Source organism: Micromys minutus, assembly GCF_963924665.1.
Source record: "Micromys minutus genome assembly, chromosome: 25".
Taxonomy (NCBI): domain Eukaryota; kingdom Metazoa; phylum Chordata; class Mammalia; order Rodentia; family Muridae; genus Micromys; species Micromys minutus.
The window spans coordinates 41,307,067-41,332,696 of NC_137960.1; the positions used below are offsets into that span (position 1 = coordinate 41,307,067).

General features: G+C 46.4%; 1 protein-coding gene across 1 annotated transcript in view; it reads right to left on the bottom strand.

Moving 5' to 3' along the window:
- FYN (FYN proto-oncogene, Src family tyrosine kinase) overlaps positions 1-25,630 on the bottom strand; it is a 182,313-nt gene that overhangs the window by 135,744 nt on the left and 20,939 nt on the right. Inside the window, exon 2 of the mRNA XM_080937860.1 lies at positions 17,812-17,851. The gene's annotated coding sequence lies outside the window, so the exon portion shown is untranslated. The remainder of the gene's footprint in view (positions 1-17,811; positions 17,852-25,630) is intronic.

Here is a 25,630-nt window from a genome sequence, read left to right on the forward strand (position 1 = left end):
GTGTTACTGTTTTTTCCTTGGAGAGGAAGCTATATTAAACCTTTGGCCCTCCCTTTCTGTGTGTGTGTGTGTCTCTGGGCACTGTAGATACACTTAAATGAGTGAGGTACCTAGAATCAGAAAAAACACAAAGAGAACCAATGTCTGCTCTCAGGGATGGGGAATGGGAAGAAGAGGAAGTTACTGTCTTGGAGGAACAGGGTTGCTGCTTTGCAAGCTGAAATGTCATGGTTGTGCTATACCACACATATACCTAACAACGCTCACACACTGCGGAGTTTTCTGTCACACATTAGACAGTGTTCTTTCAGGATGAACTCCCAGAGCCTTTAAATGCTTCGTGCAGCAGGAATGCTCAAGACCAGAAATGCATCAGATCACCTTGCTGTGTGATCTGTTTCTCACAGAGGTCTCCACAGACCTGTGTGCTTCCGAACTCATTGTAAGAATGGAGGTGCTGGAGGAGAAACTGCTGGAAAATATCAACTGTATCACTCACTAGATGATGGCCTGGGACAACTTTTGGCCTCCTCACCTGATACAGAAGAATAAGTCTTGTGTAACTTATCTCGTGGAGTAATAGCAAAATCTAGTTTTAAAATAAATTATATACACAAAAGAACCAGAAGTCCACCAAGGACTATCCAAGGTGTTGCTGACAACCGCAGGCAGGATCAAGCCGCTCCACCTCATCTTCTAAGCCGTGGGCACAGCAGCAGAACGGGAAGGCTCGGGACCTGCGCATTGGCCGACTTCTCTGCTGTCTGCTCTCGGACAGGTCACGTGGCCACTCTGACGGCAGCTCTCCCGGCTGTCAGGAGCAGTTGGAGGAGAGAACCCCAAAGGTTACTCCCAGCTACATGTGCCTGTGGACACAGACAAGCTGTGGGCACCTGCCCAACTCCTTTCTCAGACGTTAAGGGAAGAACTAACTGAAGTCTCTGTACTTTCTGCTTAGCTAACGTCACTTACTCTTCATGGCCAGCACCAGGAGAGGACAGAGAGGACATTGCCCATGCAGGACAGCCAGGGTCGTGTCTTCTAATTCTCTTGGTACTTCTCTTTCTCAGATCTCCGAAAGTGTTTCAAAACTGTATGGATCCCAATGAAGCCAAACAGACAGGACAGGATACTGCCGAGTGGACAGAATTAGAGACCTCAACAGGGACAAGGATGCTTGAAACTATCTCCTGCAGAGTTCAAGACATTAACTACATGAAGTGTAAGATACCCAAGCATTGCCACAGACTGGCAATCTGTCTAAAGACCCTCTTAGACCAGCAATGTGTCAGCAGTGCAGGGAGATGGGGTACAAGTTCCTGAAAAAAAAGTCTAGGGAAACTCTCTGGTGGGAAGGGAGAGAGTTCTGCATCTCCTGTGAACAGAGACAGACCCACCAAAGATCACAAGGAGGTGGAAGCAAAATACCACATACAGGAAGGACTCGGCTGGCAGTGCATGACCGAATGAGGCTGCGAACAGGAGTAGTTTACCTGGGGTTAGGTACCAGGAGACTGGGACAGATTAGACAGAAGCTGAAGGCCAGCACCCAAGTAGCACTCAGAGGAAGATGTCTATGACTGTCTATATGGTTGGGGAAGCAATGGAGTCAGTGGGAGGGGAAACAACCTGTCTCTGTCATACTGAGACATAATAAAGACACCTGGGTGGAGGGCCTGATCTGCAGGCAGGCAGACTTCTGAGAGTGATGGTCAGCACAGGTCTACAATTTGCCTTTCTAGAGTGGATTCCGTCTTCTGGGTATATGCCATCTGTGCTTGGACACCTCTCTCCTATTTGCTTGAGAAATCTGCTGTGTTAGAGTGCATTAAGAGGACTGTACTAAGGCAGGCGTGGTGGTGGACGAACACCTTTAGTTCCGGCACTGGGGAGGCAGAGGCAGGCAGAGCTCTGGATTCCAGGCCAGCATGGTCAACAGAGTGAGTTTCAACCAAGATGGCCCAGAGAAACCCTGTCTCAAAAGCCAAAATGACGACCGCCACTACTGCTGCTATTACTTATAGTAATAATAATGACAAAACTATCATCAAATTTAAGGCCCATGGACGAGTTCTATGGCAGCTGTGGTATCAAGGTTAAGATATAAAACTCCAAAGTCAGTTGACATTGATTTAATTGGCCAAAATTTAATTCAGAAGCTTAAAAACTAAAATGTTAAAAAGCATTCTTTTTTTGGATAGGACTCTGCTATGCTGTGTGAACTGGCCTGGAAGATGAGACCCTGGCGCAGCCTCCATGAAGATGGGATTACAGGCATACAGCGCCAGGCCCGGTGCGCCATGAAGATGGGATTACAGGCATACAGCGCCAGGCCCGGTACGCCATGAAGATGGGATTACAGGCGTACAGCACCAGGCCCGGTGCGCCATGAAGATGGGATTACAGGCGTACAGCACCAGGCCAGATGCGCCATGAAGATGGGATTACAGGCGTACAGCACCAGGCCCGGTGCGCCATGAAGATGGGATTACAGGCGTACAGCGCCAGGCCCGGTGCGCCATGAAGATGGGATTACAGGCGTACAGCGCCAGGCCCGGTACGCCCCTCTTTTCTTTTAAAGTGGCATAAAAGCAAACGACATTTTTAATGTTTGCCAAGATATAATTAACTGTAATACTGTACATCCTTTTGGGAACTGATACAGTGTCTTAGTCTCCACTGAACCCAAAAAAATCAACAGACTGTGCTCCATACTTAGAACAGTTCGGGACAGAAATCGTTTTTGTAGGTACTGAAATAACATAAGTAAGATGGCACACTGGCATGGAACTAAACTCCAGGTCTTGTCACCTACTTTTATCTATCAGGAGGAACCAGACACCCAAACACATTCGATGCTGTGAGGCTCCTTTTCTAAAGCCTGTGAACTTCATTCATAGGAAAATCCCACAGGCTTTAGCCTCAAACCAGCCTCTTCCTTGTTATTGACTTTGTGAGTTTCACATCATGCACCACGATCCCACTCACCTCCCTGTCTACCCTTGCAACGGCTGCCACAAAGAAAAAAAGTTTAAAAATCAAAAACATCCAAAAGCAAAAATACAAACCAGAAAACATTACGTTCTGGAAGCTGTAGTGTGCTACTGTGTGTCCTACAGTATACCCTTTTGTCCACACGTCCTTACTAACAAATGTTCATTGAGATGAGTCCCTGCTCTACTCTGAGGTCTCTGGCTTTTGCTATACTATAAATATTAAATCCTCACTGGGACTCCTCTCATATCCTGTTACTGACCTGTGTCATGGAGATCATGCAACTTTGGATCTGCAGGACCAGCCCCCTCACATGCTCCCACACTTCACAGACAGGGTGGATGTTGGGGTGGGCCAACTCAGAGCCTTGGATCTGGGCCTGCCAGCTCTCCTGTGCGCTCACCGCCAGGCAAGCTCTCCAGCACAGGTCCAGCTACCTCCCCCAGTGCAGTGGCTGGCAAGGGGCAGAGCAAGTTCTTCCAGGCTCACAACCCTGAGGGCCGGCTCACCCACACCTACACCGCCAGGGGCCAGCTCTACTGTGCTGCCCAGGCAAGGGGCAGGCTGCTCTCACAAGTGCTACAGCCACTGATGAGGGGCAGGGCCAGCTCTCCTGCCTGCCACAGGTGGCGAGGAGCAAGGGGGTGGCATCTCTCCCTCACCCGGGCCACAGCCCACACCCTCTTAAAAGTACATTTAAACCCCTGCAAATATAGGTTTTGTGTAAAAACTAGTATGGATGACCTTTCCCAACCTTGATCTGTTAAGACCTATATATTCACAGCTAAATCAAACACGGCCAAAACCAGCCACTGGCGCTACTTATAACAGTCCCAGGATTTTAGTCCCCGAGAGGATGCAATCAAGAGGAGTGTGCAGTAATGATGATGAATGTGACGTGCCTGTTACTAAAAATAAGTGTAACATATTCTCCCAACCCATTTAATTACTTCTTGTGTAAAGCAGTACAATGAACAAAACTGAATTCTGAAAGTGGGAGAGCCCTCCTGTCTCTCTTAGGTAGTTTTACAATCCTAATTTTAGACTTAACAAAGCCTTTTAAAAGAAAGACGGTCACGTTAGGATGAAGGAAGTATGATCACAGAGATCCCCCTGCAATCTGATGTGTTTAATGGCTCATGAGACTCTAGAGAGAAGGAAGAAAGGATAGAGATAAGTCACAACTATCTGAAGGACTGTGGTGGGCCTGGGACATATCTGTCTGTAAGTCATGGGGATGGGGAACTACACCCCACACCAGAAGTTCAAGAGAGGAATGTGGAGCATATCAGGTGACTCAGGAGATGGCCTGAGGAAAGATGCTTGGTGAACATGAGCTAATGTCATATATCCATTTCTTGATAAGTCCAAATATCATGCAACTTAGCTAATGCAACACTTTCCCTCTGAAACTAGACAAAAGAAAACAAGTCCACATGTACTTCCTGATGAGATGCCTGTGGCTGCTAGAATCCACTGTATCCAAACACCCAGAGCCAGCACCAAGTGACTGGTTTGTATGAAACTCCTATCCCTGTGTTCTGGTTTGCCTCATACTAATTTGAGCTGGTACAGGGCCATGAGGAAATTCGGCCTTGCTCAGAAAGGTGCTATTCCCATCAACCCATCTACAGAAGAGCCTGGAACCTGAAGAGATCAGAACTTACTGTTGCTGATCTCCTATGACTTTAAATTAGTTACACAGTGAAATTACCGAGTCATTTTTGGACTCTTGTGATAGGAGGCCCTAGAGATTATAGCCCTCATCGCTTCTCTGCATGCCCAGTAACTTGCCCCAAGTCAGCCAGAGGCACACAAAGAACCTGCTATTCTGGAGAGGACAAAGGTGAGCGACTTGGATGTTACTCTGAAAAAGAGCAAGAATGCACTTCTGCTGTTTGCTTGTTTAGATCTCCACACGCCTTGGGAGACCTCAGATGCTACACGTATGATCTAAATAGACAAACTTAAGCCCACATGAAATGGGTTTTACTAAACAGATAGGTGCTAAAGATGTTCCTGAAACCGAGCTAGGGCAAGATTATCCATGGTTTCTGGTCAAGCTATGGCTACCACTGTTCTAATTGGTTTTCCCTTCTGTATCCTAAGCACACTTACTCCGAGGTACATGAGACCCTACATCTCTGTGATCTCTGGTCCTGTTCTTGGGGGCTCAGCACCAACACCTCTTGGCTCACATTTAGCCCTGGAAACTTTAGCCATCAGTCCCTTTTGATTCAAAGATCTGATGGAGCCAAGAACACCAGCCTGTTTAGAAAACACATATTTCTTTCTCACAAACCCCCCCTCCCAAAAAAAAACTAAAATGGATGCCCTCAAGTTAATATGAATGTCATTATACACATATTAAATATATGTATGTCAAAATATTTTAAATAGTTGAAACTTAAAGAAGTTCAGTATTTTGAATTTCCCCTCTTGTGATATGTCTTAGTCACTGTCCTATTGCTGTGAAGAGGCACCATGACTAAAGCAGCTCTTATAAATAAAACATTTAATTGGAGGCTTGCTTACAGTTTCAGAGGCTTAGTCCAGGATCATCATCATAGGGAGCATGGTGGCAGACAGACATGAAGTCGTAGCTAAATCCTGATTCACAGGCAGAGAGGGAGAAAGGGGGGGGGGGACAGACAGACAGACAGAGACTGACTCTGAGCTTGGTGTGGGCTTTCAGAACATCAGAGCCACTTCCTCCAGCTAGACCACACCTCCTAAGCCCTTTAATCCTTTCATATAGTGCCACTCTTCATGACTACACGATCAAATACATGAACCCATGAGGGCCATTCTTATTCAAACCACCACATCATAAGGCCAAGTAGTCTTTCCTACTCATCAATTATTCTCTAAAAATTACCATCAGTTGCCAGAGCTAAAACAGAAGTCCCGAGAGGGTGTAATCCGAGACAGGCCACAACAGGACAGAAGAGAAACCAGACAGAAGGACAGCATCCACAGCTTCTGGGTGTGGACTGGGTGAGGCTAGTTTCACCCATGAAGGGGAAACAGGGAACCAGAGTGGAGAGAGGGGGTTGGCAGGTCAACTGACAACAGCCTTGTGAATGGGGTCCATTAAACTAGTTTGCCCATGGCTACTGGGAGAGCAGCAACTGAAATCCAGATTGACTTCCCTGAAACCCACCCTTCTAGTTAACTTTATTATAAAACTCTACAGTCACATTAGCAAACACTGACAAGGAAACCCCATAACCTCATGTCCTGAAGACAACTGTTCACATTCCGTGTGGTTTCTATAGGCTTTTCCCACATAGGAATTTTGTTTTCAAAATTAAACTCATATTCCACAAGTGATTTCTTGTCCTGCTTTCTTATTTAGCAACCTAAACATCTGTCCAACTTACTTATTAATTTGGGCAGTCAATATTTTAACTAAGACTGTGCCTTTACTCCAGGGGGCTTTACAAGTTAAATGAGGCAAACTCAATCGTGGGACATTTGGGTTCTTTCCCACCTCTCTGGTAGTGTCCACGTGTTAAGTTACAGAACACCATGGTGTTTCCTCCAGTTGGAAAATCACTATTGTTGTCTAACAGGCAATCCTACCAGTCAGCAAGCATATAATGAAAAGCTACGATGTATTTATCTTGAAGACGCCAGCATCAGTGATCTCGGTGGCCTGGAATCAGACGTATCTGATGAATGTTATTATTAATGAAGAGGGTCCAAAAATAACAAGTTAAAAAAAGCTGCCCTTCTCAGCCTCCAGAGACCACGTGCTTTTAATGGTTTAATGCTCTACTTTCCAATTCAGAAACAGCAACAAAAGAAGTCACACATCCCCGCATCTACATTTGGAAGAATGGGAATTCTTTGAAAAGCAAACATACCCCTCTGGCTTAAAACTCAGGGTGATCAGTTCACTGAGGGCTGTGTCACAGCTCAGAGTCATTTCCTATTCCATTAGCTGAGACGTTTTTTCTTCTCATCCTGGTCAAGTGAATGAGGAGCCCCCAGGCCTCCTGACTTCTCATCAGGCACAGCTAGGAAGCAGAAGAGACTGCACTATGTAAGTGCACAGAAGTCTAAGTGTGCAACTGTGAGGAACACACGGCACGGCCGTCACAAGGGGCCACTGTGACTGGAGGGAGGTAACTGGCCCTCCTGTCGGGACTGTGACAGCTTCCTTGGAACCCAGACACCGCCCACTTGCCCTGGGAACAGACGTGTCTGCGTCTCGCAGCACCTGAGGAGAGGATCGGGCATGTCCACCCCAAGCAAGGTGGACTCTGCTCACCAGGACAATGTGACTCCTGTCCATGAAGTAGCTACCGTTTCCCCAGTGACAATTTAAAGCCCCCTCTCTTCCTCAGTACCCCACGATTACTCCATTCCTCAACAGGAAGTTGTACTGCACCACAGCTGACGGGATCCCTTTCCTGTCAGATGCTTAGCTGAGGCTGCTTTCCATCTTCTCTCTAGACTCTTCCTCCTAAAGTCACTACTTCTTCACAGGCATGTCACATGGTACAGCCACACTTCGGAAACCAATGTGGCATTATCCAGTGGAGTGGAGGGTCTACAGACACTCTGACTGGGGAGTTCTGCCCTTAGGTAGCTCTCATAGGGAAGCAACGGCAGCAGCACCCTCAAGAATGTTTACAGCAGCACTGACAAAAATATCGAAAAATAAAAAGAGGAATGACCCAGATATGCACTGATGGGAGATACTTAGAAACTGTGGTACATTCATAAGGTGGATGCCATGGGAGGCAGTAGAAAGGTGAATTAATTTCATGCACAGTACACAGCTGAATCTTGAAGAAGGCCAATGGTACAAGAATGCCACCTAATATAGCCCCCAAAGAAACACGACTTCACGGTAGGATATTTATGGAGACTGACCCAAGGCCTTGTACGCTAACCACTGAGCCACATCTTCAACTTCAAATGAAAACTTTCAGAGAAACTTAATCATAACTATGAGAGCCAGGTGGTCTGATACTTCTTCTAAACAGTTCACACCCTCCCCGTCACAGTGCGACAACGGAACGGCACACGTTCATTTTCCGTCAGGCACAGAGACATGAACATGAAAGGGGGAAACGTGAGGGAAGGCTGATGCTGGGGAGAACCCACAAATCCTGGCTGTCAGAGACAAAGACAAGTAGGCAGAGCACACGGCTGGCCAGTGTCTCTCTGCATGCCACAGGAACTAGGCTAAGAGACCCGGTAAACAGCACCAGGATAACCGGAAGACTCCACACAGAGGTGGCAGACAAGGGGAGGCTGTTGGAGAGAAGCACCTTCAGGTCAGTAAACAACACTGTTGACTATAACCCAGTGAGGACACAGGCTGACAGGAAAAGGAGCAGAAATGGCGGCGAACTGTCTCAAACCTGCACTGACAGACACGGGACGGGGGCTCCTGGGGTAAAGATCCGGGGTAAGGATGGCTGCCTAGACTTTCATGAAAGCAGGAATAAGATACTCCCTGACTTAGGCTTTACCTTCCAGAGATGGACAAAGACGATGAATCAGAAAAGCCGCATTTCCAACAGACAACAAGTACTTTTTTCTGAACAACATATTTGCTCTGTCGGTTTGAAGTGATCATTTCCCAAACTTTTTACTTTCCCTCCAGTCTTACTCTGATACAGTAAAATCTATAAAACAGACCCCTGATATCCTCTTTGTCACCATAAAAAAAGAGACATGCGGATAATACTACACTGGCCAGTACCCAAAATTAATTAAATGCAAACATAAGGAACGACACTGTGGGTTTCGTTCTGGCAGTTGATGGCCTCCTGGCCTCAGAGCTCCGGCCGGTACCACAGCTGCATACGCGGCTATTCCAATGTCTTCCTGCCAGCAAAGTGGTGCTTATTTTCGAAGCTGAAGGCACGCCCCGCTCTATTATGAGGAAAGGTGCATCTTCTATCTGGTAGCAGCAAAGCAGGCTACGCGGCAGTTAACTTACATTTCAGTTACTCTTTCCTCCGGTCTAGAAGAAGGTCCGCTTTTCAAAATGCTCTTCTAAAGATGGACAAAGCCATCCCCAGACAAAGGTTCTCCTTGCTTGTTTTAAATTAATATAACACTGGATCCTGACAGAAGAAAGCAGGCAGAGAGGAAGGCAGGCTTCCGCTGGCCTGCTGCACAAATCTCCTTATTTTAGAGCTGGGAAGTAAGCCAACCCCTGGCCAGCCCATCCTGGTGACCCAGCTCTCACCTGGGGCTCCCCGCTTCAGGTGCTGGGGTATGAACCCTGTCTCTGGACAGTCAGCACAGCAGCCATGGTCTCCTAATAGCACCACAGTGTCAGCGCTGAGGTCAGGACTCGCTTCCCTGGATCAGCCCTTTCCGCTCCGTCATGTAAACCAACTGCTGACACGTTGCTGTCAACAGGACTGCACACAGGGACCCGCGTTCCCTTCACTTTACATTCTGACCTCCTTCTCTACTGAGTGGCATGCCTACAACATCTGAGCAGCAGCTACGCTCACCAGCCATGACTCTAAAGACCACAGCCCTGGAGGAGCAGTCTTCAGTACAGGTGAGCCCTTTAAAGACAGTCTGGGAGCCAGGGCTTTTGGGGATAACTGGGAAAGTGCTTGTCCTGAAAACATGAAGACCTGAGTTTGACCTCCAGAACACACATCAAAATGGCAGCTGTGCTAATGCACATTTGTAATCCCAGCAGCAGGGAGATAGACACAAGGGAATCTCCAATCCCTGGGGCTCCCTGGTCATTCAGTCTGGCCTAGTGGTAAACTCCAGACCAGTGAGAAGAGGTGGATAGCTCTGGGGGTGACATCTGAGGCTGTCACCTGGCATTCCACAGGTCGTTCTCTCTCTCTCTCTCTCTCTCTCTCTCTCTCTCTCTCTCTTTCTCTCTCTCTCTCACACACACATACACACACTCTCTCTCTCTCTCTCTCTCTGTCTGTCTCTCTGTCTCTCTCTGTCTCTCTCACATACACACACACACACACACAGAGAGAGAGAGAGAGAGAGAGAGAGAGAGAGAGAGAGAGAGAGAGAAACAGAGAGAGAGAGAGAGAGAGAGAGAGAGAGAGAGAGAGAAACAGAGAGAAACTGCTCTATCTGAGCACAGAATTCCTGCCCCTCCTTTAAAAAACAAAACACTCACTACCTGTGCTGGGCAGTTGTATGCCAACTTGACATAAGCTAGAGTCATCTGAGAGGAGGGAAGCTCAACTGAAAATATGTCTCCATAAGACAGGGCTTCAGACATTTTCTTAATTAGTGATTGGTGGGGGAGGGTCCAGCCAATTGTGTTTGGTGTCATCCCTATATTGGTGGACCTATGTTCTATAAGAAAGCAGGCTGGGAAAATCACCAGGAGCAAGCCAGTAAGCAGCACCCCTCCATGGCCCCTGCATCAGCTCTTCCTCCGGGTTCCTGCTCTGTTTGAGTTCCTGTCCTGACTTCCTTTGATAGTGAATAGTAATGTGGAAGTGTAGGCCAAATAAGTCATTTCCTCCTGAACGTGTTTCAGTGAGGGTGTTTTTGTCAAAGCAATGGAAACACTACTTATGTGACAGGAAACAGGCTCAGAATTTAGAATCACGGACACCAATGAAGGCCCTCTCAGCACAGTGGCTAACCAAAAGCCCTATCGCAGAGGCGGTCAGGGCACTGTCCCATGATCACTAGACCTATGATCACATGATCACAGCAAGGCACGCAGAGGCCTGTCTTAATTAGTGTGAAGAAAACCCTGGACAAGTGAGATTCTGCTGGGCAGACACCCCAGGGCACCAACAGCCCAGGAGAGCATGGTTTGGGCACAGGGCTTTGCACGTTGTTCCTCTGTCAACATTTCATCAAGTTGTCCTTACAAAAGTCATAAATAATAAGCACACAGCTGAAAAGGGAAAATAAAATCAATTAAGAAAAATATATTTCAAGGTACTTCATTAAGTTAAAATAATAGCCAAAACTGACTCTCTCTCTCTCTCTCTCTATATATATATATATATATATACACACACACACACACACACACACACATACACATACACACAAGCACATTTTTTAAGTGATAAATCTGCATTTAACAGGTCTAGTGTGGGATGGTGTCATCGCCTGCCTCTCACCCTTCAATAGCTAGACGGATCACCCTGTTCGCCAGCTCTGCCGGTCACTCTCCCAGGAACTCAAGAGGATGAGGATCTAGGCCAAGGACACTCAAAATGACATCCATGCTATAGCCATGACATTAGACTGGGGCTTCCTTTTACTCTTTAGGCTCAAGCTTCTGTCTTGGGCCTTATCTCACTCAGCAGGAGGCCAGACTCTCGTTACACTCTTGGCCTCAGAGAATTCCACTGCCCAACATCTGTCCATCTAGACGACAACGCTTACTACATTATTTGAGCTAAGACCATTCCATGAGCACGGATGGCCCAGCCCTGATTTATTTACCCTCTGGACCCGAAGCTGAACACACCTGGCTGCTGACAGGGAACCAGATCTTCTAGCAGCAAAAAGAAAGAAAATACCTAAGAAGGATCTTCACCCAACACAAGCTCCATGCAAAATGGAGATGCTACCTAAACATGTAGCTTGGCTCCCCATTTGTAGAGAAACAGCCCATGACAGGGTACAAGTGTGCACAAAGGAGGAAGCAATATGAAGACAGGAGAGACAACAGGATAGGCCTCAAGCCAAGGCCTGAAGCTACCAGGAAGGGAGGGATGGATTCTCCCCAAGCCTCTGGAGGTAGCATGAGCCTGCAGACAACCTTAACGCTAACTTCCGATCTCCAAAGCTGTCAGGGAAAATGTCTGTTGTTTCAAGCCTCCAAGTACAAAACAGTTTGTGACAGCATCCACGACAAACAAACAAACAAACAAACAAACAAACAGGTTTTCTGCTTAAATAAAAACTGGTTATGGGCTGGGGAGATGCTCAGCAGTTTAAGAACCCTGGCTGTTCTTTCAGAGGACCCATGTTCAATTCCCAGCACCCACATGGCAGCTCACAGCTGTCTGTAATTCCAGTTCCAGGAGATCTGACACCCTCACACAGACGCACATGCAGGCAAAACATTAATGTACATAAAATGAAAAAGATATTTAAAAATTGTTTGTGGATTAAAACCTGGCAGTAATAACCTTCTTTAAGGCAAAATGTTGACTTTAGATGCATTTTTTATGGTTGGGACTTAACCAGTCTCACACCAAGTACAGGTGTTTTTAGTAAGAGTTCAGGGATAGAGACAAGCATCTTTTATGAAACCCCTTGTACAGATTTCATTAAGAATCATTCCTTCACATGCAATTTCTACAAACAGCAAGTCTATGCAAGGCACAGAACCAACACACCAACCTCCACCACACGGCCAGCCAGCAGCGCACAGCTCTTGGGGGAAGGTGTCCATGCTAAAACAACAGACCCAAGTAGCTGAGGTCTGTGGTTATGTGATGTAGGAGGGCAAAGTTTCCTCCCAGTGAGTCTGTGCCCTGCTCTACTCTATCTTCTCTCCTGATGAATGCTCTGAGATGAAAATAAAACCCTAAACTCAGCAGAGAAAGACACGGGTGTCCACCGGCTCCCCCATCTCTACTGCCTGAAATCACTTTCTTGCTATTCCAGGGGACCTCCAAAGACCGGGTCGGGTTTAGAGAGACTTTTGAGGGGTGGGGGTTCTCATTGTTCCTACTAAAATACCTTTACTATTTTTACTACTGTAAGTAAGGGAGGAAGTCCCTTTAAATTCAGTGAAGAGGAAAGAAAAGATGAGTGTAAAATTGCCGGTTAAATTGTGCACGGCTAATGCCTGCCTTCTGCTCGACTGAGCTCTGTAGGTTCACCGGAGAGTGGAAAGAGAAAGGTGCGCCTGGTCTGTGGAGTGCTTGGGTCTGGCCATTACTGGGTGTCAGTCCTTGAGTAGATCGTTTCTCTTCTGCTTCACTCTTCTCAGAGGCCAAATGACACAAACAGGCACAGCCACGCTGGCCCAGAACAGAGGCGGACCCACTGTGGTGGTTAACAGTTCCAGAATGAATGGATAAAATGTTCTGTTGGGACTAACAACCGACCTCAAACTGTTCCTCTTTCCTTGCATTATGGTAGTTCACGTTTATACGTAGCTCTTCTCTTGCAACTGTCCTCACTACCTGCCTGGCTTTGCACTGTCTGGAAGGGCTGTTTATTATCTTGGGAACTGTGTGCTAGCAGAGGGCAGGCTTTCTCTTCTTAGACAGTAGCACTTTTACAATCCAGAGATTTATGAAAGAGAGAGCTGGTCAGTTATTATGGGTGACATGTAACTATTTTTGGCCCAGGACTAAAAAAAACAATTGCCTTTGAGTCTAAAACAGAACTTGAAGCATGCTCCTTCATGCAAAACTTGCTGTTCCTTTTATCCCCAACTCAAAGCCATTCTCTTGCCTGACCCCCAGTCAGCAGGAGGGTGGGTTGTGTGAAATATAATCCTCAGTGAGCTTCTGAATTTGCCCTTAGCCAGTTACTTCCAGAATGGGTCAATCGCCAGTGAGGGTGGTGTCAGAGGCAAGGAGACTGTGAGCAAATCCTACAGTTCCCTGAACTGGGCAGCACTTAGTACACGTGTCAGTTGGTAAAGGACATGGCACGCCCGCGCACGAGAGATGCCTTCTCCAATCCCCACCAATGGGCAGGCACATCAAGCTTGGGTCCTGTCACTCCATCCAGGAAGTGATGGCTTCCTCAGAAGGCTGGGAGTGAGGCTGGAGTTCTTCTTTCTCCTCTTTCCTCTCTCTCACTTCCCTAAAGCAGCTATCACACGCACAGGAAGGTGCTTCACCCCAAATCATGCCCTCCCTACATTGGCATTGGAGGCATATCTGCATGCCACCCTAAAACGAGCATTTTGAAAGCTCTGTTGAGCACTGAAGCTCAAAAAATTCTTGTTCAAATTGAAGAAAGACCTGCTACCCTTGGCCACCTCTGGACCAGCTGTACAGCAATCACCCATCACAGCTTCAAACTAGCATGACTCCATGCGGCCTCCAATTTCAAAAATGTAACTATGTGGAACTAGATTATGTCTCTTCCTACAAGACAAGTAGTTCCACTATGGAAACCCACCCTCGCCTTGAGAAGCAGCTGTGGATACCCACGCCACGCATCTCACCAGGAGCATGTCTCTGTGCACTCTGCTTTTGGAAGGCCACTGTGCTGTTTGGACAGCCAGAGTCCCCGTAGTCGCCAATGCAGCTCTCTAGCTGCAGGGAACAGCTAGAAGGATTCTTGGTCTTCCTGCGATGCCGATGTAGCAGGGGCTTCACTATCATGGAAGGCACTGGAAAGACTTTTAAACTTAAGACAAAGGTTTTCCAGGGCACAAGGAAATTAGCCTGCTACACGAAGAGCAGCTATGACTAAAGTAGGTGTTATTGTAAGCAAATCTATTTAAACAAGGTTCTAAATTACTTCATTCAATCAATTTAATCAGCCTTCTATACAAACAAGTAGATTTTTTTTCTTCCAAAATTTGTGTGCTTGTAATTTCACTTTCAGAAGACACGTTTTATACATTTAAAGTAGTAAATTTATAGAATCCACACTCAGAAGAGTATCCCCTCAGACTGCTAGAAATGCAAACAATAAAACTACTTTGATGGTTTCAATTTGCTCTTGGGTCTTCTTTTATCTCTGGATTAGCTCTGATTGCTTGGATTACATTATTCTAAAGAATTATCTATTAATTTGTCTGCTTGACACTTTGTACTTCTGGAGAAAAAGCCAAAGAATGGCTAGCTTATCTCCATATAATGCTATTAACAGCACAATTTCCACAAATAAAACCCTAGGTGGAGAGGAGAAGCCACTGTTCTTGAACGTGTAATAGGATTCCTTCCACTACTTGACCACACACCCCGTGGCCTCCCCCGGCTCTTGCTGCCCTTTCTGGCTCTCACTGGCATTTGTGCCTGAAGCTGGCAGTTTTGAAGGGTCTACTGTGACTTAGCATTGGTTTCAGCACAGAGCATGATTTTATCTGACAAAGACTACAGTTGAACAGGGAACTCAGCCCTACAGCAACTACACAGAACAGTGGCAGCTTTGAGAAAGACCATGACGACTAGCTATAAACTTGGGTGCAGGTGTCACCGAACGGCTCTTTGAAATGACACTGCTTCCTCACAACTTAGCCCTACAACTCTCTAGAAGATGGCACACAAATACACTGACTGGAGTACTACACCCATTCTACGACAAGGTATGGGCAAAAGAAGGTTCTTGATGCAAACAAACCTCACTGGGATTCCTGAAACATCCACTCAACCTGGGGCAGCTTCACAGTGAGGGCCATGTCCCCATGGGTACTACTAGGTCAGTATTACATGCACAGAGCAACAAACTACTCAATCAGCTCCTGACATCCAGTAATTCGGAACTGATGCTGATGTATGTATTACTTATGAACGCTTCAGCATTCAAAAACAAAGTTCCTTCCCATGCAGAGTGTGTCTTCACGAAAATCCACCACCAAAAGAAAAGAGCAAAAACATCTATCCTACAACAAACACCATGATGGCTGTCGTTTTCTCTGCTCATATGGCTCTCGGAAATCATTTGTTTATACAACAGGAGCTCCTGGACCAGATAAGACTTGGCACGCATAAGCATCAGCAAAGGGAAGAGCTGGTACACTGTGCCCAACCGCCCTCTAACAACTGGAAAAGATTCTGAATTAAGGTTTCTGCAAAGGGTGAACTCCCATAAGACATTAAGTAATTTTCAAGTCATTAGGTGCTTGGCTGAAGATTCAGGCAGAACCGTTTAATGGCAGCTTGAACCCACTTTGCTATCTATAAAGTTATTTTCTACCTCTTAATCAGCACCCCTTAATCTGTAATCCACACTATTTGGAAATGCCCACAAGACAAGTAAATCAGACCTGCTCAATACTTGGCTAGATACTTAGGCTGTGCCTTGTAGCCTAGCTTCCAGGAGTCCCTATGCACTGGCAGGCCTTAAATTCTATAGCCTTGTGACCAATTCATATTTTGGCACAATATGTACATCAAAAAGTTTTAAAAATATATGATTTGTGTTTTTAAATGTAAAACATGGATAATTTTACTTAGTTCTGAAAAGGGAACAACTTTTTTTGGTGTTTTTGTAGGAGATAAGGAAAAAGAGAAAGGGGGTCCTCACCATGTAGCCCTGGGTTGACCTGGTGCTGAGATTTAGAACGTACAACACTATATCCAGCCGGGACCACTTCAGACCACTTCCCACCACTTCAGGGGTGGGAAGTTTAGAGGTTACAGGAACAGTAATTAGCTTAAGGTATTAAAGAAAGGTAAAAGAACAGAAACACGTTTGATTCCTTCACTTTTCCCTTGACTCCTCTTAAGCCCTATGTTTGCCTGGGATTAGGGACCTAGATTAACTGTCCTGCAGTTAGTTACTATGGGCTCAGGTTGAGTCCCTCCTGATGCACTCTGCCTGCTCTGAGGGTCTAAGAGTGAGCCCCCAGCCTGGGCAACACCACATTTACCCAGCAAGCCCTGGAATGTCTTTGAGTGCCCAAAGGTCTGCTGTGAGCGTGATCTGCTGATCAAAGTCACAGCATACTGACCTTCCATAATGGAGTCTTTTCAACTCCTGACCTCACACCCAAGTGCACAGATTTCCACAGCTGCTTCTGCCTTGTGTCAACTTTTACTTCCCTAAGACCCTCCTGTTTGTATGAGCTGAAAAGCTCACCAAAGCAGCAGATCACAGAAGTAAATTCTGTAAAAACCAGAGGCCTGCATAAGATAAAGGGTCAGGGTTGCTTATGATTGCTCTGAATCAATGTTGAAGGTAATACATTTCTTTGTATCACCTAAATTCAAAGGGGCTCAAGGAGAAGAATTTTACCCACACGGAAATTCAAAATGGAAAACAATTCTAAGTCATTCCTGATGGTGGTAATGATGGTGATAGTGATGGTGATGTTGATGATGATGTGACAACCCTCCTCCCAGAGGTCAAGGAATTGAGAACTGATGGAAATCACACTCGAGGTGATGTAGTGGGGGCAGAAAAGGACTCCTCAGGAGTAGCCAGTAAGGCTGACATCTGTTCAAGAGAGAAGAGAATTCAGAAAAGATGCAGCCACACTTGCAGAAAGAGTAAAGGAATGGTCCCTTCACCAAGTCCACCAGCTGCTTTCCGGGTAGCTCAGCCCTTTCTAAGCTTCCAGATCTGTTCCCATCATACATTATCACGTAAGTAGGTCCCTGTCACATCCCTTTATTGCCTCAGTTGAGTTTGAAATGATATCTAAAACCCAGTGGGTACACAGACAAATGTTAACTGAATGAAAGAATGACCTATAACCCAGCAGCCATAGCTCAAAGGCTCAGTGAGCTTAGCTGTCAGGGGCGGAAGAGAAGGTGACACAGGACAGACCAACAGGGAGCCCTTTCACTTGTCCAGCGGCAGGGTAGCCATCCCACAGCTGTTCCAGTTTGCTCAGGGACAGGAGACCTAGCTTGGAGCTAAGACACCTGAGTGCATCACGTCCAAATGAAAGTGAACTGGGGTACCCTATTTTCTATGCCAATTTTATCTCCAAGTCAACTTCTCTCTTAGAAACCTGTGAGGCTTGGTGGGACCATGCCAATAACCCCAGCACTTGCAGGTAAAGGCATGAGAATCATGAGTTCAAAGCCATCCTCAGGTACATAGTGAATTTGAGGCCACCATGAGCTACAATATTAAAAATTAAAATACCCTCCCCCCATTCAGTTAATCGGAGTTCCACTTCGACACGCTTTCTAACTCAAAAGGCACTTGCCTCCAGCACAGGACTTGTCAACTTACTTTTGCCACGACTAGATCAGCATCGTGTTCCTTTCAAACACTGTAAAACAAAAATAAATAAAAACATTTTAAAAAAAGAACTAAATGGTTTCTATATGTAAGCTACCACAAAGCACCACCACACAGTTCCCATTTGTCAAGGATGATTACTTTGCCCACAAACCGCCCTCATGCATATAGTTTCTGCAGTTGCTACAGACATCTGTCTGCAATGGCAAAGACCAGTGGGGACAGGAGGGATAAAGGGTAGAGATCATGACTGTACAACTATGCACCCATGCACGTGCACATACACACACACGCCTCTTCTTAGGGCCTCTACAAGTCCTCCATGGTTGGTGGACATGAAGAAGAAGTATTTCAGCTCCGTAAGATGACTCACACCCACCACGTAAACACTCAAGAGGCCAGTGGTCACACCCAGGGCAAGTCTGGCTACAGAAGAGACCCTAATTCAAAGGAAAACAAAACTAAACAAATCTCTCTCCAGGCCCCAGCCCAAATCTGCCTCAATTCTCCGGTCTTTGTCAAACCAGGCTGTCCTTTCCCTCTTGTGACAAAGTCTCACTCTGGTATGCAAGCTGCCCCTGAACTGAGGATCCTCCTGTTCAGCTCACCCTGCTGAGACTCCAGGCATGAGCCATAAACCTGCTCCGAGGCAGCTCCGTACCAGTCTGCTCCTCTGAGAGCCTGTGCCTCGGTCTGCACGTCACTAACTCACTCTCTGCTTACTAGTCTGCTGCATGCTAGCCCCAAGGGGACCCTAGGAGCTTATGCCAGCACCCCTGGTGACCCTGGGAGCTGATTTTGATGATGTACATTATCCATTAAAGTCTGCGGGGTGGTGCTGGGTATACTTTACCTACAGGCAAAGCATTATAGTACGTAGCCTGTTGCTTGCCCTTCGCTGTCTGAGTAAGTTCTGCTTTGGTAAAGAATCTTAGAACAATAACATGGTTGAAGGATGTATGCAGAACGTATAAAGTCTGAGTTGAGGAATCTGAAGGGGATAGGGGTAAAACGCTATTTTTACTTATTTGTGACTCATGCTTTTGTAGGATGGTCTTTATCATCTCTCTTCCTAGCCCATGATTTAGAACACTCCCAAATGAACTGCTCTTGCCACTAAAAGCATCCCCTCCCCCCCCCCCCCACAAAACAGAAAGTCTGCAGTGTTTGACAAGACCTGCGATTAACAGGGCCATCACTGTTTCATTAATCAAAAATGCCTCCAAATTGGGGCAGGGGGAGGTGACCATAGGAAGAAACCAGAAACTCATATACTGCCCTCTGAAAGTGGGAGTTCAAACTGTGAGCTCACTGAGGACGAGCAGGCCACCACTGGTTACACAGAGGCCCTTCTCTCCGGCTTCTGAGACACACTGTCCTGATGGAGCCATGATGATGCCTCAGCCTATGGCTTCTGCGGCTCACCCACGGGGGAATCCTCAGCCTATGGCCTCTGCGGCTCACCCACGGGGGAATCCTCAGCCTATGGCCTCTGCGGCTCACCCACGGAGGAATCCTCAGCCTATGGCCTCTGCGGCTCACCCACGGGGGAATCCTCAGCCTATGGCCTCTGCAGCTCACCCACGGGGGAATCCTCGGCCTATGACCTCTGCGGCTCACCCACGGGGGAATCCTCAGCCTATGGACTCTCTGTGGCTCACCCACTAAGGATTCACAACGTGGAGCTGTGCAACACTGGGACCCGCTCTGCCCAGAAACTTTAACTTAGCTCCTAATAGTAGAAGTGTAACTCAGTGTCGCAAGCAGTGCTTTTGTCAAAGCCACCCTCCAACACCCCCTCGGGTTAGGAGAGCTGTTCTGATTTAAAGGTGACACAGAGAGTTTTGATTTTCAAGGTGAGCGACTCCTTTATCAGACGCAGAGGGCTTTAAGAGTCCTCCCCTCTTCCAGCAAAGGAAGAGGATTTAATGCCCCCCCCTCTCCTGCCTGCTGCGAAACTGCACAACTCCAGATGCCGATCCCTAGCCGACTGTCAAGGAATGCGCCTTCCCTGCGCAGTACTCCAGCAACTGGTACCCCTAGAAACACTGAAAGCCCATTTGGAGCTGGAGCTGCTGGCTCGTTTTTGCACATCCACACACACACACACACACACACACACACACACACACACACACACAGTCCCATCCATCCATATATACACACACACAATCCCATTCATACATACACACACACATACACACACACACACACACAGTCCCATTCATACACACACACACACACACACACACGCACACACACAGTCCCATCCATCCATATATACACACACAGTCCCATACACACACACACACACACACACACACACACACACACACACACACAGTCCCATCCATCCATATATACACACACACAGTCCCATCCAATTTCTTTTTCAGGCTTATTAAACAGATGGTGTTAGCTAACAACGAGTCTATGCATTTACAACCATAAGCACAGACGGGGGTGCCACAGCTTTAACTTCAAAGCCTCGCAGGCAAGGCGGCCTGGCATATTTTTAGGCATCAGCTACCTTGTTTCAGAGAGGATGTGGATGAATAAAATAAATGTTGAAGAGAAATGTATGTGGCAGCCCCATCTAGAATGAAGAGTGCCATTTGCTTCTGAAACTGCACTGTTTTCTTTCAGAGCTGTGTTTCTGAAAGTGAGAATAAGTCTTAGCCATAAAATGTTTAAGGGAAACAAATACTTAAATTAAAAGTGACCTGCTTTTCTAAAATCTCTTTTAAAAAACTGATCAACTATCCAGATTTATCTATATCCGAGTCTGACTGTAGGATATCCAAGTTTTAGGTTAGATTTCCAGGGTTTTCTTAAATATGTATTTATTTTATGTATACGAGTACATTATTGCTGTCTTCAGACATACCTGAAGAGGGCATGAGATTCCATTATAGATGGTTGTGAGCCACCATGTGGTTGCTGGGAATTGAACTCAGGATCTCTGGAAGAGCAGTCAGTGCTCTAACCACTGAGCCATCTCTCCAGCCCCAGATTTCCAGGTTTAATTCGAGATGAATCTTCCTGTGTGGGCCAGTAGATAGACAGGCATGTGCAGACAGAGACATGCAGTGGCAGAGTCACACGTTATAAACTGTTGCCTTATACTCTGTTGTGGGCTGTGGGATAGCAGGGTATTCTCCATGCTTTCAGTCTTTGCTGCTGTAGTCCTAAGTTTCAGGTCACAGACTTAAGCAAAGTAACGCTGACACCACAATGGAAAAGCCTAATCATAAATGCTCATATATCTGGTCTATTTCAGGAATGGAGACCAAAGGACAGACCCCATCAAAGCTGTAGCACAAACCCTACCAATGCTACTACACACTCAACTGTTTCAATCACACGACCTTCCATCCAGTCTTTGGGGGATACATAAGTATTCTTAACAATGAAACCACGGTCTGAGTGTGAAGGCACAAGTTTGTAACCCAGCACTTACAAGGGAGGAAGGAAGGGTGGAGTTTAAGCTCATCCTTGGCTTCACGATGAAGCCAGAATGTACTACATGAGACCCTGTCATGGAAAATACAAATTAATACTAAATAAATAAATTCCGAGACTACAATTTTACAGTCTCTTGGCATGGCATGTCCCAGCTTTTGCTGATCTGACATTTCTGAGCACCCAGGGACACCATGACTTAGGTTTGCAACAGGCACAGAGAAACCAGTGCATAAAGGAACACAGTAAATAGCAACAGCTTGAAGTGTACTATGCTAGAGAGGTGCAGAGAAGCTGACAGCCGGGTGGAGGGCAGAAAGTGGGAAACTGAGGTAGACACCAGGCTGTGAGAGAAGGTGTAGGCCAGGCTGACGAGAAGTGAAAATTTCTGGTTTCTATGGAGACTCGTAGAAACGTGATGTTGTGTCATGTAATGCTTCTCCGAAAGCTGTCTTAGGGGAAGATGTTTTAGTGAAGCAGACACATGAGAAGTTTTGCTGGAATGGACATGTTTTACTGGAAGCTGTCTGGTGAAAGGGCATGTGACGTTTTGCTAGAGCAGATGTTTAGAAAGAGTATAAAGCCTACAGAGACTGAGAGGACACTTGCATTGGTTCACCTTGCAAGCTTTGCTGGTCTTCACTGATCTTTGCTTGTTGTGACTTTGTAGAGAGAAACTCATGGTATTCCAGCTGCTTCTTGCCACTTCTGGATGAGCCACTGCTACTGATTTGTGTTTGGTGTTTGCTGATTGCATTGGACTGCCACTACTGATTTGTGTTTGGAATCACCCCAGAGAACTACTTCTAAACAGGTGAACATCCCTCATTTCCTATTAACCTTTCTTCTCCCCTACCTTTGGTTGGTGGGCTAGAAGGGAGGTTGAAGTGTTTAAAAACCTTTATTAAGGTAGGTTTTGAAAAATGTAAGCCTACACTAAGAAGCCATGAGGGTTTGGAGCACACTTCTGCACCAGCGTGCTGTGTTCTCCATCTCCCCTGACTCAGGAAGTGGTACAAAGAGAGATACTGCCTGCAGGCTTTGCTAGCACTGGGCTGAGCAGGGTCACCCCATCTAACCCAGCCTATGGGTAAGTGTAATTCTCCACTAGTCAGTTTGCAGTCCTCCATGAGTCTTCCTTGGGCTACACTTCTGTGTAGATGTGTACACTCTCTCGTGCTCTCACTGAACTTCACCACTGTTTTCCTGCTAAACCTGGAGGAAGCTCAGGGAAGCACTGTGCACACAGGGGCTGCTGTGTCTTCTCTGCTGATGGGTGAGAGCAGAAGTGACCAGGGCCAGTGACAAAGCAACTAATGAACCTGTACAAGTCAAACCGACCTCACTCCTTCCTGTGTGTGTACTGGATGGGAGGCAAAGAATATGCAGGCACACAAACTGAACCTACATGCAATTAGCCAGAAGATACAAACTGAACCTATGTACAATTAACCAGAAGATACAAACTGAACCTATGTACAATTAACCAGAAGATACAAACTGAACCTATGTACAATTAGCCAGAAGATACAAACTGAACCTATGTACAATTAACCAGAAGATACAAACTGAACCTATGTACAATTAGCCAGAAGATACAAACTGAACCTACGTACAATTAGCCAGAAGATACAAACTGAACCTATGTACAACTAGCCATAAGATACAAACTGAACCTATGTACAATTAACCAGAAGACACAAACTGAACCTACGTACAACTAGCCAGAAGATATAAACTGAACCTATGTACAATTAGCCAGAAGACACAAACTGAACCTACGTACAACTAGCCAGAAGATACAAACTGAACCTATGTACAATTAGCCAGAAGACACAAACTGAACCTATGTACAATTAACCAGAAGATACAAACTGAACCTATGTACAACTAGCCAGAAGATACAAACTGAACCTATGTACAACTAGCCAGAAGATACAAACTGAACCTATATGCAATTAACCAGAGATAACTTACCTCTTTAAATTTAGTCCTGAGGCTCTAGATTTAAAATAAATGACAAATATTTTATTGAAAAATTTTGCTTATTTTTTACCAATCACTTTTGGAGATCCTTTTCATTTAAAAAAAAAAAAAAGGTGATTTAACTCAATACTATGCTCTATAATATATGAGTAATGTAAATATAAATAAATAAAAGGTGATCAAGGAGGCTAAGGAGACGGCTTAGAGATATGAGTATCATGGAAAGCAAGACCTGCTCACCTCCTACACACCCATAAAAGGCCAGTAGGCATGGCCAGCTGCCTGTAATCCCAGCATGGAAGAGTAGAGACAGGAAGAGCCCAGGAAAACATGAGCTTCAAGTTAAGTAAAGATCCTGTCCCGTTCCCCCCAAAAAATGTGGAGAGTGATGAAGAAAGACACTCAAGGTTTCCTTCTGGCCTCTCCATGCTCGTGCATGGGCACATGCACACTCGTGTACACACACATACACACACACACACACACACACACACACACACACACGCACGCACGCACGCACGCACGCACATGTACACAGACACACACTTGGCTGAGTTTCTGAAATGTAATCAACTATTGTCATAAGCATTCTTATATGTGATAAAGGAGATCTAATGTCCATGAGAAATTCAAGACTTGAAGCAATATTTTATCTTAAAGGTGTAAGACAGAGAAACATGAGGCGTGTTCCCTGCCACAGTATCTTTTTCATCCCACTTCCAACACTTCTCTCTGCTGGCAAAGGCTTCAAATATCCATTGACCTGCCAGAACGTCTACACATTATTGAACACACATCACATCAGTGGCTTCTTCATGCTCCAGGTCACAGCTCTGTTCAGTCACAACTAGAAGAGGACCCTCGAGGCTGGATATGCTGTGGTATCAGTGGCGACAGAGAATAAAACAGCCATTTGATAGCAACTTCCATATCAAGCCTGTCAACAGGGCCAAGTGTTCCTTCGGTTATTCTTAACTTAGAATCCAAAGCACAAAGAAAAGCCCAGGCAGGGACAGACTCTGCTGTTATCCCACACACAGCTCCTCAATGCTCTCCAGTGCAGGGTGCCCCTGGCTCCCTGCCGGGGATTGGGGGATGGGGGACAAGAACAGGCCCACTTTCACAGTGGTCCGCCCAAGGCCTGTGCAGCTGCAGACAGACACACAGTGTCTTGAATCTTCCATGTTCATGGCCACCATGATGGCCCTGTGTGCCCAACAAGTCCCGGCTCAGAGAGGGCCGTTCTGCAGGGCTTCTCAGTTCCCGCCTCGCTAAGGAAGATGGATTCCTCTAAGCATCATTCTTGCCCCAGTCTAGCACTTGCTCCTAGGCTGTGTTAGATACAGAAAGCTAACAAGGTTAAACATGTCCAACTCTTGTCCTGGCCTCCCTGCTCCAGTCCGGGCACAGTGACTATGTGTGAGTCAGACACAAAGCTGGAGCCTGGTGACACTGGACACCGCTGACATGGGGGCACCTCCCCTGTAGCAGAGCAAAGCCAGCCGAGCCTCATGCTTCCAGTGGAGCACAGGCGCCAGCCAACGCTGCGTGTGCTCAGCTCTTTTTATATACGTGAATATCCACTATGTCTCCCTAAGAAGGCACTATGTGCTCACTAAAAACTCAGGGGTTGGGAAGATGGCTTAGTTGCTAAAGCACTTTCCTTACAAGCACAAGGATCTATCTGGGTTTAACCCCCAGAACTACACCTCCTCCCGTTCCCCCCCACACACACACACCACGCAGGGCGATGGTGACACATGCTTACAATCCCACAGTTGGCCAGGCAGAGGAGAGATACCTGGTGCTTGCTGTCAAGGCCACCTAGACTCTTTGGGAGCTCCAAACTAATGAAAAGACACCTCAGGCCAGACACACAAATATGGATCCAGTATTTCTCACGCAAATACAATGTTTCTCACCAACCCCTTCATCCTGCACACCACAGTGGGAAGCACACATGCCTTCTGAAGGGAACCAGAAAAAATGTGTCAAATAAGAACAATGTGCTCGGATTCTATGAGCTGCAGGGTCCGTCTCTCTCGGGCAGTCTGCTACCTACTGCTGCCCCTCACCACTGACAAACCCAGTACATTCTAAAATAGACAAGCCTGGTGCACAGCCAGTGAGAGCTGTTGGCTGGGAAACCAACTGCTATCCCTGGCCCTTCTATTCATGTGCTCGGTGACTGGGCCTGTGGGTGCAGCCTGGGTCACATACTAATGCCCACAGGGTTGGGCAGGTAGAGCACATGTGCAAAGTAGATAAGCTGAGGTGACTCCTTCCCAAGGGGTCAGTCACACACTGCCCTGCCTCTGGGATAGGCAAGTGGAGAATTGCTATCATTAGACACTTTTTTTAA